This window comes from Hyla sarda, unplaced genomic scaffold (genome assembly GCF_029499605.1).
Source record: "Hyla sarda isolate aHylSar1 unplaced genomic scaffold, aHylSar1.hap1 scaffold_2121, whole genome shotgun sequence".
Lineage (NCBI taxonomy): Eukaryota > Metazoa > Chordata > Amphibia > Anura > Hylidae > Hyla > Hyla sarda.
In genome coordinates, this window is record NW_026608787.1 from 16,041 (window position 1) to 32,508 (window position 16,468).

Genomic DNA, 16,468 nt, shown 5'->3' on the forward strand with positions numbered 1-16,468 from the left:
GCTCAGGCAGAGCAGTGCTGATGCTCCTCATAAAGCTGTCGCTGCTGTGAAGGTTCTAGGTGACATCACAAATCCCTATGGTTACATACACAACAAAGCTGGGTTGTTGTTGTTTACACTCTGCAAGGCCTGTGGAAGTGAGTGACATCATAGCACTGTAGTTCTGAGGGTTCTAGATGGATGCAACAATCTCCTGTTGCTTCTATGAAGGCCATAATAGACGACATCACCAAACAGCTCCATAGTCACATACACAGCAAAGGAGAGATGTTGTTTACACCTAGTGATGTCAGTGGTATTGAGTGACATCACAGCACAGTGCTAAGGCTCCTGGGCCTGGACACAGCAGCGGCTGCAATATCTCAACGGAGAATACGTTTATATATATGTGTGTGTGTGCGCGTATATATATATATATATATATATATATATATATATATATATTTCTCCGCCGAAATCACTTTTAAACCCATTTCCACCTTTTTTTCCCTTCTCTTCCTCTTACTTTTTTTTCACGTTTTTTTACGTTTTTCTCCTTTTCGCCTCTTTTCTGGGCGTATTATTCTTCTTTTTCTTCTTTTTTTTCGTCTAATGCATACCCCATCAGTGCAGCAATGCTTATTCAATACCGCCAGCAGATGGAGACACTGGGGGATAATTTTCTAAGGATTTATACTGATTTTTCCTGTCTGAATTTGTCGCACAGAAAGTTGCAGGCCAAATATGTGTGACATTTCTGCGACTTTAGCTTCTAGAGCATTTTTACAACATTATACATAGGTGCTGAATACATAAAAAGCGACTGTTCAGCGACAGACAAGTCGCATCGGCTGAAAGTAGGCCAGAATGTCAGTCCATGTTGGAGCAGGTTTAGATACAGTCTAAAGCATAGATCTCAAAGTCTGTGCACAGAATTTAGCAAGGGCCTCGCACCTTCTGATGCATCAGGTAGGTGCACAATAGCATAGCCTAACCCTCTGTACTTTGGTCTATATTGATGCGGGACATAGACAGCCAGCTGATGACCAATCCATTAGTGCAATGGATGGCTGGAAGCATTTGTCTTTGCCTTTGCAATACCACAGAAGCAATGCATGGTCAATGTACAGCAATGACACACCTGTGTGAACAGCCAGGAGACCCCCCCCCCCATGTTATGTTACATAGTTACATAGTTAGTACGGTCGAAAAAAGACATATGTCCATCAAGTTCAACCAGGGAATTAAGGGGTAGGGGTGTGGCGCGATATTGGGGAAGGGATGAGATTTTATATTTCTTCATAAGCATTAATCTTATTTTGTCAATTAGGAACATTCAGCACCCACCCGCTATCAAGGCAGCTGCCTATCATGTCATGCCCTACCTGCACAGGTGTGCTGGCTACTCAAATGATCCAATTAAGGAGGCCATTTAGTCAGCAGCAGCAGAAGTCCTGTGCCTGGACGCTCCAACAGCGGCCAGACACAAGCAGAAGCAGCAGAAGCAGCAGCAGCAGCACCACCTTTTGTTTTTTGGCTGCAGCAGCAAGGCCCACAGGGCTGGCTAGCTGGCTAGCCAGCAAGCAGGTAGCAATGAAAGTAGGAATCTTTCTTTTTAACCCTGTAAGGGGGTGGTGCACTGTACCCGAAGATACTGCCATATCGGGTCAATGCATAGGGCGACGGAAGCAAGCTTCGAAATCGGCCCCCGTTCTCAAAAATCCATTTAATATATGGTCCCCAGATAGGGGACGTATCAGATATTAAACTGATAAGAACAGATACTACACTTGATCTTAGCCAAAAGGCCGAGAAGCGATAACCGTGAAAGGGGCGGGCCCAACAAGGTCCCCTTCATGGGCACTATCACTGCTTGCTGTCAGGGAGGCTGCCAGACAATTTTCCATGCACACTCTGGGCTGGGGGGCAGTCAACCACCAGTACACACAGCAGAACCTAAACCCATACCATTATTGCTAAGCAGCAAGACAGGGGCCCATTGCACTCCCACGGGGCCTTTTTAAATGCAATCCATAACCCGGATTTGCCAGGAACCCTTCTTACTCCTCCTACTTGCATGTGACACTGGGCTTAGGATCTGCATAGGAAACACACACACAAGCACACACCTACCTTTGTTGCCTGCAGATGCCTCCTTGGCTGTCCCCAAACGGTATCAAACCAACACCCACGGGAAGCTGTAAGCATAGAGGACATGCCTGCACCCCATTGGACTTACCTGTGTGGGTTAAATCCGGGTTATTTGACAACCTATGGCGGTGATGGTTCTGCTCAGGCAGAGCAGTGCTGATGCTCCTCATAAAGCTGTCGCTGCTGTGAAGGTTCTAGGTGACATCACAAATCCCTATGGTTACATACACAACAAAGCTGGGTTGTTGTTGTTTACACTCTGCAAGGCCTGTGGAAGTGAGTGACATCATAGCACTGTAGTTCTGAGGGTTCTAGATGGATGCAACAATCTCCTGTTGCTTCTATGAAGGCCATAATAGACGACATCACCAAACAGCTCCATAGTCACATACACAGCAAAGGAGAGATGTTGTTTACACCTAGTGATGTCAGTGGTATTGAGTGACATCACAGCACAGTGCTAAGGCTCCTGGGCCTGGACACAGCAGCGGCTGCAATATCTCAACGGAGAATACGTTTATATATATGTGTGTGTGTGCGCGTATATATATATATATATATATATATATATATATATATATATATATATATTTCTCCGCCGAAATCACTTTTAAACCCATTTCCACCTTTTTTTCCCTTCTCTTCCTCTTACTTTTTTTTCACGTTTTTTTACGTTTTTCTCCTTTTCGCCTCTTTTCTGGGCGTATTATTCTTCTTTTTCTTCTTTTTTTTCGTCTAATGCATACCCCATCAGTGCAGCAATGCTTATTCAATACCGCCAGCAGATGGAGACACTGGGGGATAATTTTCTAAGGATTTATACTGATTTTTCCTGTCTGAATTTGTCGCACAGAAAGTTGCAGGCCAAATATGTGTGACATTTCTGCGACTTTAGCTTCTAGAGCATTTTTACAACATTATACATAGGTGCTGAATACATAAAAAGCGACTGTTCAGCGACAGACAAGTCGCATCGGCTGAAAGTAGGCCAGAATGTCAGTCCATGTTGGAGCAGGTTTAGATACAGTCTAAAGTATAGATCTCAAAGTCTGTGCACAGAATTTAGCAAGGGCCTCGCACCTTCTGATGCATCAGGTAGGTGCACAATAGCATAGCCTAACCCTCTGTACTTTGGTCTATATTGATGCGGGACATAGACAGCCAGCTGATGACCAATCCATTAGTGCAATGGATGGCTGGAAGCATTTGTCTTTGCCTTTGCAATACCACAGAAGCAATGCATGGTCAATGTACAGCAATGACACACCTGTGTGAACAGCCAGGAGACCCCCCCCCCCCCCCCATGTTATGTTACATAGTTACATAGTTAGTACGGTCGAAAAAAGACATATGTCCATCAAGTTCAACCAGGGAATTAAGGGGTAGGGGTGTGGCGCGATATTGGGGAAGGGATGAGATTTTATATTTCTTCATAAGCATTAATCTTATTTTGTCAATTAGGAACATTCAGCACCCACCCGCTATCAAGGCAGCTGCCTATCATGTCATGCCCTACCTGCACAGGTGTGCTGGCTACTCAAATGATCCAATTAAGGAGGCCATTTAGTCAGCAGCAGCAGAAGTCCTGTGCCTGGACGCTCCAACAGCGGCCAGACACAAGCAGAAGCAGCAGAAGCAGCAGCAGCAGCACCACCTTTTGTTTTTTGGCTGCAGCAGCAAGGCCCACAGGGCTGGCTAGCTGGCTAGCCAGCAAGCAGGTAGCAATGAAAGTAGGAATCTTTCTTTTTAACCCTGTAAGGGGGTGGTGCACTGTACCCGAAGATACTGCCATATCGGGTCAATGCATAGGGCGACGGAAGCAAGCTTCGAAATCGGCCCCCGTTCTCAAAAATCCATTTAATATATGGTCCCCAGATAGGGGACGTATCAGATATTAAACTGATAAGAACAGATACTACACTTGATCTTAGCCAAAAGGCCGAGAAGCGATAACCGTGAAAGGGGCGGGCCCAACAAGGTCCCCTTCATGGGCACTATCACTGCTTGCTGTCAGGGAGGCTGCCAGACAATTTTCCATGCACACTCTGGGCTGGGGGGCAGTCAACCACCAGTACACACAGCAGAACCTAAACCCATACCATTATTGCTAAGCAGCAAGACAGGGGCCCATTGCACTCCCACGGGGCCTTTTTAAATGCAATCCATAACCCGGATTTGCCAGGAACCCTTCTTACTCCTCCTACTTGCATGTGACACTGGGCTTAGGATCTGCATAGGAAACACACACACAAGCACACACCTACCTTTGTTGCCTGCAGATGCCTCCTTGGCTGTCCCCAAACGGTATCAAACCAACACCCACGGGAAGCTGTAAGCATAGAGGACATGCCTGCACCCCATTGGACTTACCTGTGTGGGTTAAATCCGGGTTATTTGACAACCTATGGCGGTGATGGTTCTGCTCAGGCAGAGCAGTGCTGATGCTCCTCATAAAGCTGTCGCTGCTGTGAAGGTTCTAGGTGACATCACAAATCCCTATGGTTACATACACAACAAAGCTGGGTTGTTGTTGTTTACACTCTGCAAGGCCTGTGGAAGTGAGTGACATCATAGCACTGTAGTTCTGAGGGTTCTAGATGGATGCAACAATCTCCTGTTGCTTCTATGAAGGCCATAATAGACGACATCACCAAACAGCTCCATAGTCACATACACAGCAAAGGAGAGATGTTGTTTACACCTAGTGATGTCAGTGGTATTGAGTGACATCACAGCACAGTGCTAAGGCTCCTGGGCCTGGACACAGCAGCGGCTGCAATATCTCAACGGAGAATACGTTTATATATATGTGTGTGTGTGCGCGTATATATATATATATATATATATATATATATATATATATATATATATATATATATTTCTCCGCCGAAATCACTTTTAAACCCATTTCCACCTTTTTTTCCCTTCTCTTCCTCTTACTTTTTTTTCACGTTTTTTTACGTTTTTCTCCTTTTCGCCTCTTTTCTGGGCGTATTATTCTTCTTTTTCTTCTTTTTTTTCGTCTAATGCATACCCCATCAGTGCAGCAATGCTTATTCAATACCGCCAGCAGATGGAGACACTGGGGGATAATTTTCTAAGGATTTATACTGATTTTTCCTGTCTGAATTTGTCGCACAGAAAGTTGCAGGCCAAATATGTGTGACATTTCTGCGACTTTAGCTTCTAGAGCATTTTTACAACATTATACATAGGTGCTGAATACATAAAAAGCGACTGTTCAGCGACAGACAAGTCGCATCGGCTGAAAGTAGGCCAGAATGTCAGTCCATGTTGGAGCAGGTTTAGATACAGTCTAAAGTATAGATCTCAAAGTCTGTGCACAGAATTTAGCAAGGGCCTCGCACCTTCTGATGCATCAGGTAGGTGCACAATAGCATAGCCTAACCCTCTGTACTTTGGTCTATATTGATGCGGGACATAGACAGCCAGCTGATGACCAATCCATTAGTGCAATGGATGGCTGGAAGCATTTGTCTTTGCCTTTGCAATACCACAGAAGCAATGCATGGTCAATGTACAGCAATGACACACCTGTGTGAACAGCCAGGAGACCCCCCCCCCCCCCCCCCCCATGTTATGTTACATAGTTACATAGTTAGTACGGTCGAAAAAAGACATATGTCCATCAAGTTCAACCAGGGAATTAAGGGGTAGGGGTGTGGCGCGATATTGGGGAAGGGATGAGATTTTATATTTCTTCATAAGCATTAATCTTATTTTGTCAATTAGGAACATTCAGCACCCACCCGCTATCAAGGCAGCTGCCTATCATGTCATGCCCTACCTGCACAGGTGTGCTGGCTACTCAAATGATCCAATTAAGGAGGCCATTTAGTCAGCAGCAGCAGAAGTCCTGTGCCTGGACGCTCCAACAGCGGCCAGACACAAGCAGAAGCAGCAGAAGCAGCAGCAGCAGCACCACCTTTTGTTTTTTGGCTGCAGCAGCAAGGCCCACAGGGCTGGCTAGCTGGCTAGCCAGCAAGCAGGTAGCAATGAAAGTAGGAATCTTTCTTTTTAACCCTGTAAGGGGGTGGTGCACTGTACCCGAAGATACTGCCATATCGGGTCAATGCATAGGGCGACGGAAGCAAGCTTCGAAATCGGCCCCCGTTCTCAAAAATCCATTTAATATATGGTCCCCAGATAGGGGACGTATCAGATATTAAACTGATAAGAACAGATTTTTTTTTTTTTTTTTTATCTAAAGCCGAGGAACGTGCTTTCGATTCACCCAAAGTGCAAGAAAAAGTGCAAACGTGTTACACTAAAAAAACGTGCACAAAGGATGCGGTCTATCGCAAGCCCTTCTCCGATAGGAGAGAGGCCCCCCAACAAACCTTACCCTTCGCCTCCGGACCAAAAGGTACCTGCGAGGTTCCAGGTTCGATGTCCCTTTTCGCCGAAGCTACTAGGGGACCACAAATGCTCCCGGCATCCCCCTTGGCGTTGGCCAAGGTATCTGCCCGCAGAGCCGATTACGGTAGGTACCCTGCCAAAGCAGGAGTACCCGGGGTGTTTGCAGGGAGGTGCGGAACCTAATGGCCACACACACCTCCCCTAGACCGCCAGGAGGGACACCCAGAAGGGCTACCGCATCCTGACAAATCCTGTGAACACACAACACGCAAAAAGTGACACAGTGAGACAAAAAAGAAATAAATAAGTGAATGTGTGCAGATATACTGCCCGGACATCCGGCCGGATCTATAAAAATTTCTCTGATCCTAGCCAGAAGGCCGGGAATCAAGAGGTGAGTGCCACAAGGTGAAGAGATTATGGTGCCCGTGCTTCAACTCAGTGAGTCTATTCTCCCAGTGAGTTTCGGCACCTCGGGGTCACCACTCCCCGAGGCACAAAAGTACCTCGGCTCTAGACCCTCTCAGCCTCATGGCGAGACCCGGAGGGAACAGGTCACATCGGGGCAGCCGTCGAGCTGATTCCTCAGAACCAGCCCCGGAAAGCCCCGGTACGCCTGCATCCTCCATGCAGCACCCATATCAAACCAACACCCACGGGAAGCTGTAAGCATAGAGGACATGCCTGCACCCCATTGGACTTACCTGTGTGGGTTAAATCCGGGTTATTTGACAACCTATGGCGGTGATGGTTCTGCTCAGGCAGAGCAGTGCTGATGCTCCTCATAAAGCTGTCGCTGCTGTGAAGGTTCTAGGTGACATCACAAATCCCTATGGTTACATACACAACAAAGCTGGGTTGTTGTTGTTTACACTCTGCAAGGCCTGTGGAAGTGAGTGACATCATAGCACTGTAGTTCTGAGGGTTCTAGATGGATGCAACAATCTCCTGTTGCTTCTATGAAGGCCATAATAGACGACATCACCAAACAGCTCCATAGTCACATACACAGCAAAGGAGAGATGTTGTTTACACCTAGTGATGTCAGTGGTATTGAGTGACATCACAGCACAGTGCTAAGGCTCCTGGGCCTGGACACAGCAGCGGCTGCAATATCTCAACGGAGAATACGTTTATATATATGTGTGTGTGTGCGCGTATATATATATATATATATATATATATATATATATATATATATATATATTTCTCCGCCGAAATCACTTTTAAACCCATTTCCACCTTTTTTTCCCTTCTCTTCCTCTTACTTTTTTTTCACGTTTTTTTACGTTTTTCTCCTTTTCGCCTCTTTTCTGGGCGTATTATTCTTCTTTTTCTTCTTTTTTTTCGTCTAATGCATACCCCATCAGTGCAGCAATGCTTATTCAATACCGCCAGCAGATGGAGACACTGGGGGATAATTTTCTAAGGATTTATACTGATTTTTCCTGTCTGAATTTGTCGCACAGAAAGTTGCAGGCCAAATATGTGTGACATTTCTGCGACTTTAGCTTCTAGAGCATTTTTACAACATTATACATAGGTGCTGAATACATAAAAAGCGACTGTTCAGCGACAGACAAGTCGCATCGGCTGAAAGTAGGCCAGAATGTCAGTCCATGTTGGAGCAGGTTTAGATACAGTCTAAAGTATAGATCTCAAAGTCTGTGCACAGAATTTAGCAAGGGCCTCGCACCTTCTGATGCATCAGGTAGGTGCACAATAGCATAGCCTAACCCTCTGTACTTTGGTCTATATTGATGCGGGACATAGACAGCCAGCTGATGACCAATCCATTAGTGCAATGGATGGCTGGAAGCATTTGTCTTTGCCTTTGCAATACCACAGAAGCAATGCATGGTCAATGTACAGCAATGACACACCTGTGTGAACAGCCAGGAGACCCCCCCCCCCCCCCCCCCCCATGTTATGTTACATAGTTACATAGTTAGTACGGTCGAAAAAAGACATATGTCCATCAAGTTCAACCAGGGAATTAAGGGGTAGGGGTGTGGCGCGATATTGGGGAAGGGATGAGATTTTATATTTCTTCATAAGCATTAATCTTATTTTGTCAATTAGGAACATTCAGCACCCACCCGCTATCAAGGCAGCTGCCTATCATGTCATGCCCTACCTGCACAGGTGTGCTGGCTACTCAAATGATCCAATTAAGGAGGCCATTTAGTCAGCAGCAGCAGAAGTCCTGTGCCTGGACGCTCCAACAGCGGCCAGACACAAGCAGAAGCAGCAGAAGCAGCAGCAGCAGCACCACCTTTTGTTTTTTGGCTGCAGCAGCAAGGCCCACAGGGCTGGCTAGCTGGCTAGCCAGCAAGCAGGTAGCAATGAAAGTAGGAATCTTTCTTTTTAACCCTGTAAGGGGGTGGTGCACTGTACCCGAAGATACTGCCATATCGGGTCAATGCATAGGGCGACGGAAGCAAGCTTCGAAATCGGCCCCCGTTCTCAAAAATCCATTTAATATATGGTCCCCAGATAGGGGACGTATCAGATATTAAACTGATAAGAACAGATTTTTTTTTTTTTTTTTTATCTAAAGCCGAGGAACGTGCTTTCGATTCACCCAAAGTGCAAGAAAAAGTGCAAACGTGTTACACTAAAAAAACGTGCACAAAGGATGCGGTCTATCGCAAGCCCTTCTCCGATAGGAGAGAGGCCCCCCAACAAACCTTACCCTTCGCCTCCGGACCAAAAGGTACCTGCGAGGTTCCAGGTTCGATGTCCCTTTTCGCCGAAGCTACTAGGGGACCACAAATGCTCCCGGCATCCCCCTTGGCGTTGGCCAAGGTATCTGCCCGCAGAGCCGATTACGGTAGGTACCCTGCCAAAGCAGGAGTACCCGGGGTGTTTGCAGGGAGGTGCGGAACCTAATGGCCACACACACCTCCCCTAGACCGCCAGGAGGGACACCCAGAAGGGCTACCGCATCCTGACAAATCCTGTGAACACACAACACGCAAAAAGTGACACAGTGAGACAAAAAAGAAATAAATAAGTGAATGTGTGCAGATATACTGCCCGGACATCCGGCCGGATCTATAAAAATTTCTCTGATCCTAGCCAGAAGGCCGGGAATCAAGAGGTGAGTGCCACAAGGTGAAGAGATTATGGTGCCCGTGCTTCAACTCAGTGAGTCTATTCTCCCAGTGAGTTTCGGCACCTCGGGGTCACCACTCCCCGAGGCACAAAAGTACCTCGGCTCTAGACCCTCTCAGCCTCATGGCGAGACCCGGAGGGAACAGGTCACATCGGGGCAGCCGTCGAGCTGATTCCTCAGAACCAGCCCCGGAAAGCCCCGGTACGCCTGCATCCTCCATGCAGCACCCATCCCCACCAGCATGAAAACTGATAAGAACAGATACTACACTTGATCTTAGCCAAAAGGCCGAGAAGCGATAACCGTGAAAGGGGCGGGCCCAACAAGGTCCCCTTCATGGGCACTATCACTGCTTGCTGTCAGGGAGGCTGCCAGACAATTTTCCATGCACACTCTGGGCTGGGGGGCAGTCAACCACCAGTACACACAGCAGAACCTAAACCCATACCATTATTGCTAAGCAGCAAGACAGGGGCCCATTGCACTCCCACGGGGCCTTTTTAAATGCAATCCATAACCCGGATTTGCCAGGAACCCTTCTTACTCCTCCTACTTGCATGTGACACTGGGCTTAGGATCTGCATAGGAAACACACACACAAGCACACACCTACCTTTGTTGCCTGCAGATGCCTCCTTGGCTGTCCCCAAACGGTATCAAACCAACACCCACGGGAAGCTGTAAGCATAGAGGACATGCCTGCACCCCATTGGACTTACCTGTGTGGGTTAAATCCGGGTTATTTGACAACCTATGGCGGTGATGGTTCTGCTCAGGCAGAGCAGTGCTGATGCTCCTCATAAAGCTGTCGCTGCTGTGAAGGTTCTAGGTGACATCACAAATCCCTATGGTTACATACACAACAAAGCTGGGTTGTTGTTGTTTACACTCTGCAAGGCCTGTGGAAGTGAGTGACATCATAGCACTGTAGTTCTGAGGGTTCTAGATGGATGCAACAATCTCCTGTTGCTTCTATGAAGGCCATAATAGACGACATCACCAAACAGCTCCATAGTCACATACACAGCAAAGGAGAGATGTTGTTTACACCTAGTGATGTCAGTGGTATTGAGTGACATCACAGCACAGTGCTAAGGCTCCTGGGCCTGGACACAGCAGCGGCTGCAATATCTCAACGGAGAATACGTTTATATATATGTGTGTGTGTGCGCGTATATATATATATATATATATATATATATATATATATATATATATATATATATATTTCTCCGCCGAAATCACTTTTAAACCCATTTCCACCTTTTTTTCCCTTCTCTTCCTCTTACTTTTTTTTCACGTTTTTTTACGTTTTTCTCCTTTTCGCCTCTTTTCTGGGCGTATTATTCTTCTTTTTCTTCTTTTTTTTCGTCTAATGCATACCCCATCAGTGCAGCAATGCTTATTCAATACCGCCAGCAGATGGAGACACTGGGGGATAATTTTCTAAGGATTTATACTGATTTTTCCTGTCTGAATTTGTCGCACAGAAAGTTGCAGGCCAAATATGTGTGACATTTCTGCGACTTTAGCTTCTAGAGCATTTTTACAACATTATACATAGGTGCTGAATACATAAAAAGCGACTGTTCAGCGACAGACAAGTCGCATCGGCTGAAAGTAGGCCAGAATGTCAGTCCATGTTGGAGCAGGTTTAGATACAGTCTAAAGCATAGATCTCAAAGTCTGTGCACAGAATTTAGCAAGGGCCTCGCACCTTCTGATGCATCAGGTAGGTGCACAATAGCATAGCCTAACCCTCTGTACTTTGGTCTATATTGATGCGGGACATAGACAGCCAGCTGATGACCAATCCACTAGTGCAATGGATGGCTGGAAGCATTTGTCTTTGCCTTTGCAATACCACAGAAGCAATGCATGGTCAATGTACAGCAATGACACACCTGTGTGAACAGCCAGGAGACCCCCCCCCCCCATGTTATGTTACATAGTTACATAGTTAGTACGGTCGAAAAAAGACATATGTCCATCAAGTTCAACCAGGGAATTAAGGGGTAGGGGTGTGGCGCGATATTGGGGAAGGGATGAGATTTTATATTTCTTCATAAGCATTAATCTTATTTTGTCAATTAGGAACATTCAGCACCCACCCGCTATCAAGGCAGCTGCCTATCATGTCATGCCCTACCTGCACAGGTGTGCTGGCTACTCAAATGATCCAATTAAGGAGGCCATTTAGTCAGCAGCAGCAGAAGTCCCGTGCCTGGACGCTCCAACAGCGGCCAGACACAAGCAGAAGCAGCAGAAGCAGCAGCAGCAGCACCACCTTTTGTTTTTTGGCTGCAGCAGCAAGGCCCACAGGGCTGGCTAGCTGGCTAGCCAGCAAGCAGGTAGCAATGAAAGTAGGAATCTTTCTTTTTAACCCTGTAAGGGGGTGGTGCACTGTACCCGAAGATACTGCCATATCGGGTCAATGCATAGGGCGACGGAAGCAAGCTTCGAAATCGGCCCCCGTTCTCAAAAATCCATTTAATATATGGTCCCCAGATAGGGGACGTATCAGATATTAAACTGATAAGAACAGATACTACACTTGATCTTAGCCAAAAGGCCGAGAAGCGATAACCGTGAAAGGGGCGGGCCCAACAAGGTCCCCTTCATGGGCACTATCACTGCTTGCTGTCAGGGAGGCTGCCAGACAATTTTCCATGCACACTCTGGGCTGGGGGGCAGTCAACCACCAGTACACACAGCAGAACCTAAACCCATACCATTATTGCTAAGCAGCAAGACAGGGGCCCATTGCACTCCCACGGGGCCTTTTTAAATGCAATCCATAACCCGGATTTGCCAGGAACCCTTCTTACTCCTCCTACTTGCATGTGACACTGGGCTTAGGATCTGCATAGGAAACACACACACAAGCACACACCTACCTTTGTTGCCTGCAGATGCCTCCTTGGCTGTCCCCAAACGGTATCAAACCAACACCCACGGGAAGCTGTAAGCATAGAGGACATGCCTGCACCCCATTGGACTTACCTGTGTGGGTTAAATCCGGGTTATTTGACAACCTATGGCGGTGATGGTTCTGCTCAGGCAGAGCAGTGCTGATGCTCCTCATAAAGCTGTCGCTGCTGTGAAGGTTCTAGGTGACATCACAAATCCCTATGGTTACATACACAACAAAGCTGGGTTGTTGTTGTTTACACTCTGCAAGGCCTGTGGAAGTGAGTGACATCATAGCACTGTAGTTCTGAGGGTTCTAGATGGATGCAACAATCTCCTGTTGCTTCTATGAAGGCCATAATAGACGACATCACCAAACAGCTCCATAGTCACATACACAGCAAAGGAGAGATGTTGTTTACACCTAGTGATGTCAGTGGTATTGAGTGACATCACAGCACAGTGCTAAGGCTCCTGGGCCTGGACACAGCAGCGGCTGCAATATCTCAACGGAGAATACGTTTATATATATGTGTGTGTGTGCGCGTATATATATATATATATATATATATATATATATATATATATATTTCTCCGCCGAAATCACTTTTAAACCCATTTCCACCTTTTTTTCCCTTCTCTTCCTCTTACTTTTTTTTCACGTTTTTTTACGTTTTTCTCCTTTTCGCCTCTTTTCTGGGCGTATTATTCTTCTTTTTCTTCTTTTTTTTCGTCTAATGCATACCCCATCAGTGCAGCAATGCTTATTCAATACCGCCAGCAGATGGAGACACTGGGGGATAATTTTCTAAGGATTTATACTGATTTTTCCTGTCTGAATTTGTCGCACAGAAAGTTGCAGGCCAAATATGTGTGACATTTCTGCGACTTTAGCTTCTAGAGCATTTTTACAACATTATACATAGGTGCTGAATACATAAAAAGCGACTGTTCAGCGACAGACAAGTCGCATCGGCTGAAAGTAGGCCAGAATGTCAGTCCATGTTGGAGCAGGTTTAGATACAGTCTAAAGTATAGATCTCAAAGTCTGTGCACAGAATTTAGCAAGGGCCTCGCACCTTCTGATGCATCAGGTAGGTGCACAATAGCATAGCCTAACCCTCTGTACTTTGGTCTATATTGATGCGGGACATAGACAGCCAGCTGATGACCAATCCATTAGTGCAATGGATGGCTGGAAGCATTTGTCTTTGCCTTTGCAATACCACAGAAGCAATGCATGGTCAATGTACAGCAATGACACACCTGTGTGAACAGCCAGGAGACCCCCCCCCCCCCCATGTTATGTTACATAGTTACATAGTTAGTACGGTCGAAAAAAGACATATGTCCATCAAGTTCAACCAGGGAATTAAGGGGTAGGGGTGTGGCGCGATATTGGGGAAGGGATGAGATTTTATATTTCTTCATAAGCATTAATCTTATTTTGTCAATTAGGAACATTCAGCACCCACCCGCTATCAAGGCAGCTGCCTATCATGTCATGCCCTACCTGCACAGGTGTGCTGGCTACTCAAATGATCCAATTAAGGAGGCCATTTAGTCAGCAGCAGCAGAAGTCCTGTGCCTGGACGCTCCAACAGCGGCCAGACACAAGCAGAAGCAGCAGAAGCAGCAGCAGCAGCACCACCTTTTGTTTTTTGGCTGCAGCAGCAAGGCCCACAGGGCTGGCTAGCTGGCTAGCCAGCAAGCAGGTAGCAATGAAAGTAGGAATCTTTCTTTTTAACCCTGTAAGGGGGTGGTGCACTGTACCCGAAGATACTGCCATATCGGGTCAATGCATAGGGCGACGGAAGCAAGCTTCGAAATCGGCCCCCGTTCTCAAAAATCCATTTAATATATGGTCCCCAGATAGGGGACGTATCAGATATTAAACTGATAAGAACAGATACTACACTTGATCTTAGCCAAAAGGCCGAGAAGCGATAACCGTGAAAGGGGCGGGCCCAACAAGGTCCCCTTCATGGGCACTATCACTGCTTGCTGTCAGGGAGGCTGCCAGACAATTTTCCATGCACACTCTGGGCTGGGGGGCAGTCAACCACCAGTACACACAGCAGAACCTAAACCCATACCATTATTGCTAAGCAGCAAGACAGGGGCCCATTGCACTCCCACGGGGCCTTTTTAAATGCAATCCATAACCCGGATTTGCCAGGAACCCTTCTTACTCCTCCTACTTGCATGTGACACTGGGCTTAGGATCTGCATAGGAAACACACACACAAGCACACACCTACCTTTGTTGCCTGCAGATGCCTCCTTGGCTGTCCCCAAACGGTATCAAACCAACACCCACGGGAAGCTGTAAGCATAGAGGACATGCCTGCACCCCATTGGACTTACCTGTGTGGGTTAAATCCGGGTTATTTGACAACCTATGGCGGTGATGGTTCTGCTCAGGCAGAGCAGTGCTGATGCTCCTCATAAAGCTGTCGCTGCTGTGAAGGTTCTAGGTGACATCACAAATCCCTATGGTTACATACACAACAAAGCTGGGTTGTTGTTGTTTACACTCTGCAAGGCCTGTGGAAGTGAGTGACATCATAGCACTGTAGTTCTGAGGGTTCTAGATGGATGCAACAATCTCCTGTTGCTTCTATGAAGGCCATAATAGACGACATCACCAAACAGCTCCATAGTCACATACACAGCAAAGGAGAGATGTTGTTTACACCTAGTGATGTCAGTGGTATTGAGTGACATCACAGCACAGTGCTAAGGCTCCTGGGCCTGGACACAGCAGCGGCTGCAATATCTCAACGGAGAATACGTTTATATATATGTGTGTGTGTGCGCGTATATATATATATATATATATATATATATATATATATATTTCTCCGCCGAAATCACTTTTAAACCCATTTCCACCTTTTTTTCCCTTCTCTTCCTCTTACTTTTTTTTCACGTTTTTTTACGTTTTTCTCCTTTTCGCCTCTTTTCTGGGCGTATTATTCTTCTTTTTCTTCTTTTTTTTCGTCTAATGCATACCCCATCAGTGCAGCAATGCTTATTCAATACCGCCAGCAGATGGAGACACTGGGGGATAATTTTCTAAGGATTTATACTGATTTTTCCTGTCTGAATTTGTCGCACAGAAAGTTGCAGGCCAAATATGTGTGACATTTCTGCGACTTTAGCTTCTAGAGCATTTTTACAACATTATACATAGGTGCTGAATACATAAAAAGCGACTGTTCAGCGACAGACAAGTCGCATCGGCTGAAAGTAGGCCAGAATGTCAGTCCATGTTGGAGCAGGTTTAGATACAGTCTAAAGTATAGATCTCAAAGTCTGTGCACAGAATTTAGCAAGGGCCTCGCACCTTCTGATGCATCAGGTAGGTGCACAATAGCATAGCCTAACCCTCTGTACTTTGGTCTATATTGATGCGGGACATAGACAGCCAGCTGATGACCAATCCATTAGTGCAATGGATGGCTGGAAGCATTTGTCTTTGCCTTTGCAATACCACAGAAGCAATGCATGGTCAATGTACAGCAATGACACACCTGTGTGAACAGCCAGGAGACCCCCCCCCCCCCCCCCCCCATGTTATGTTACATAGTTACATAGTTAGTACGGTCGAAAAAAGACATATGTCCATCAAGTTCAACCAGGGAATTAAGGGGTAGGGGTGTGGCGCGATATTGGGGAAGGGATGAGATTTTATATTTCTTCATAAGCATTAATCTTATTTTGTCAATTAGGAACATTCAGCACCCACCCGCTATCAAGGCAGCTGCCTATCATGTCATGCCCTACCTGCACAGGTGTGCTGGCTACTCAAATGATCCAATTAAGGAGGCCATTTAGTCAGCAGCAGCAGAAGTCCTGTGCCTGGACGCTCCAACAGCGGCCAGACACAAGCAGAAGCAGCAGAAGCAGCAGCAGCAGCACCACCTT

General features: G+C 46.4%; 6 non-coding genes and 1 pseudogene across 6 annotated transcripts; all 7 read right to left on the reverse strand.

The window, feature by feature from the left end:
- Positions 1–1,608: 1,608 nt before the first annotated feature.
- On the reverse strand, positions 1,609–1,799 carry LOC130319385 (U2 spliceosomal RNA). The gene has a single exon (XR_008865585.1). It is a non-coding gene; the product is annotated as a U2 spliceosomal RNA (small nuclear RNA).
- Positions 1,800–3,890: 2,091 nt separating this feature from the next.
- LOC130319386 (U2 spliceosomal RNA) lies at positions 3,891–4,081 on the reverse strand. The gene has a single exon (XR_008865586.1). It is a non-coding gene; the product is annotated as a U2 spliceosomal RNA (small nuclear RNA).
- A 2,101-nt stretch (positions 4,082–6,182) lies between these two features.
- On the reverse strand, positions 6,183–6,366 carry LOC130319395 (U2 spliceosomal RNA). The gene has a single exon (XR_008865594.1). It is a non-coding gene; the product is annotated as a U2 spliceosomal RNA (small nuclear RNA).
- A 2,525-nt stretch (positions 6,367–8,891) lies between these two features.
- Positions 8,892–9,075, reverse strand: LOC130319396 (U2 spliceosomal RNA). The gene has a single exon (XR_008865595.1). It is a non-coding gene; the product is annotated as a U2 spliceosomal RNA (small nuclear RNA).
- A 693-nt stretch (positions 9,076–9,768) lies between these two features.
- Positions 9,769–9,928, reverse strand: LOC130319399 (U2 spliceosomal RNA; annotated as a pseudogene).
- A 2,093-nt stretch (positions 9,929–12,021) lies between these two features.
- Positions 12,022–12,212, reverse strand: LOC130319387 (U2 spliceosomal RNA). Its single transcript, XR_008865587.1, has one exon. It is a non-coding gene; the product is annotated as a U2 spliceosomal RNA (small nuclear RNA).
- Positions 12,213–14,295: 2,083 nt separating this feature from the next.
- On the reverse strand, positions 14,296–14,486 carry LOC130319388 (U2 spliceosomal RNA). The gene has a single exon (XR_008865588.1). It is a non-coding gene; the product is annotated as a U2 spliceosomal RNA (small nuclear RNA).
- Positions 14,487–16,468: the final 1,982 nt, after the last annotated feature.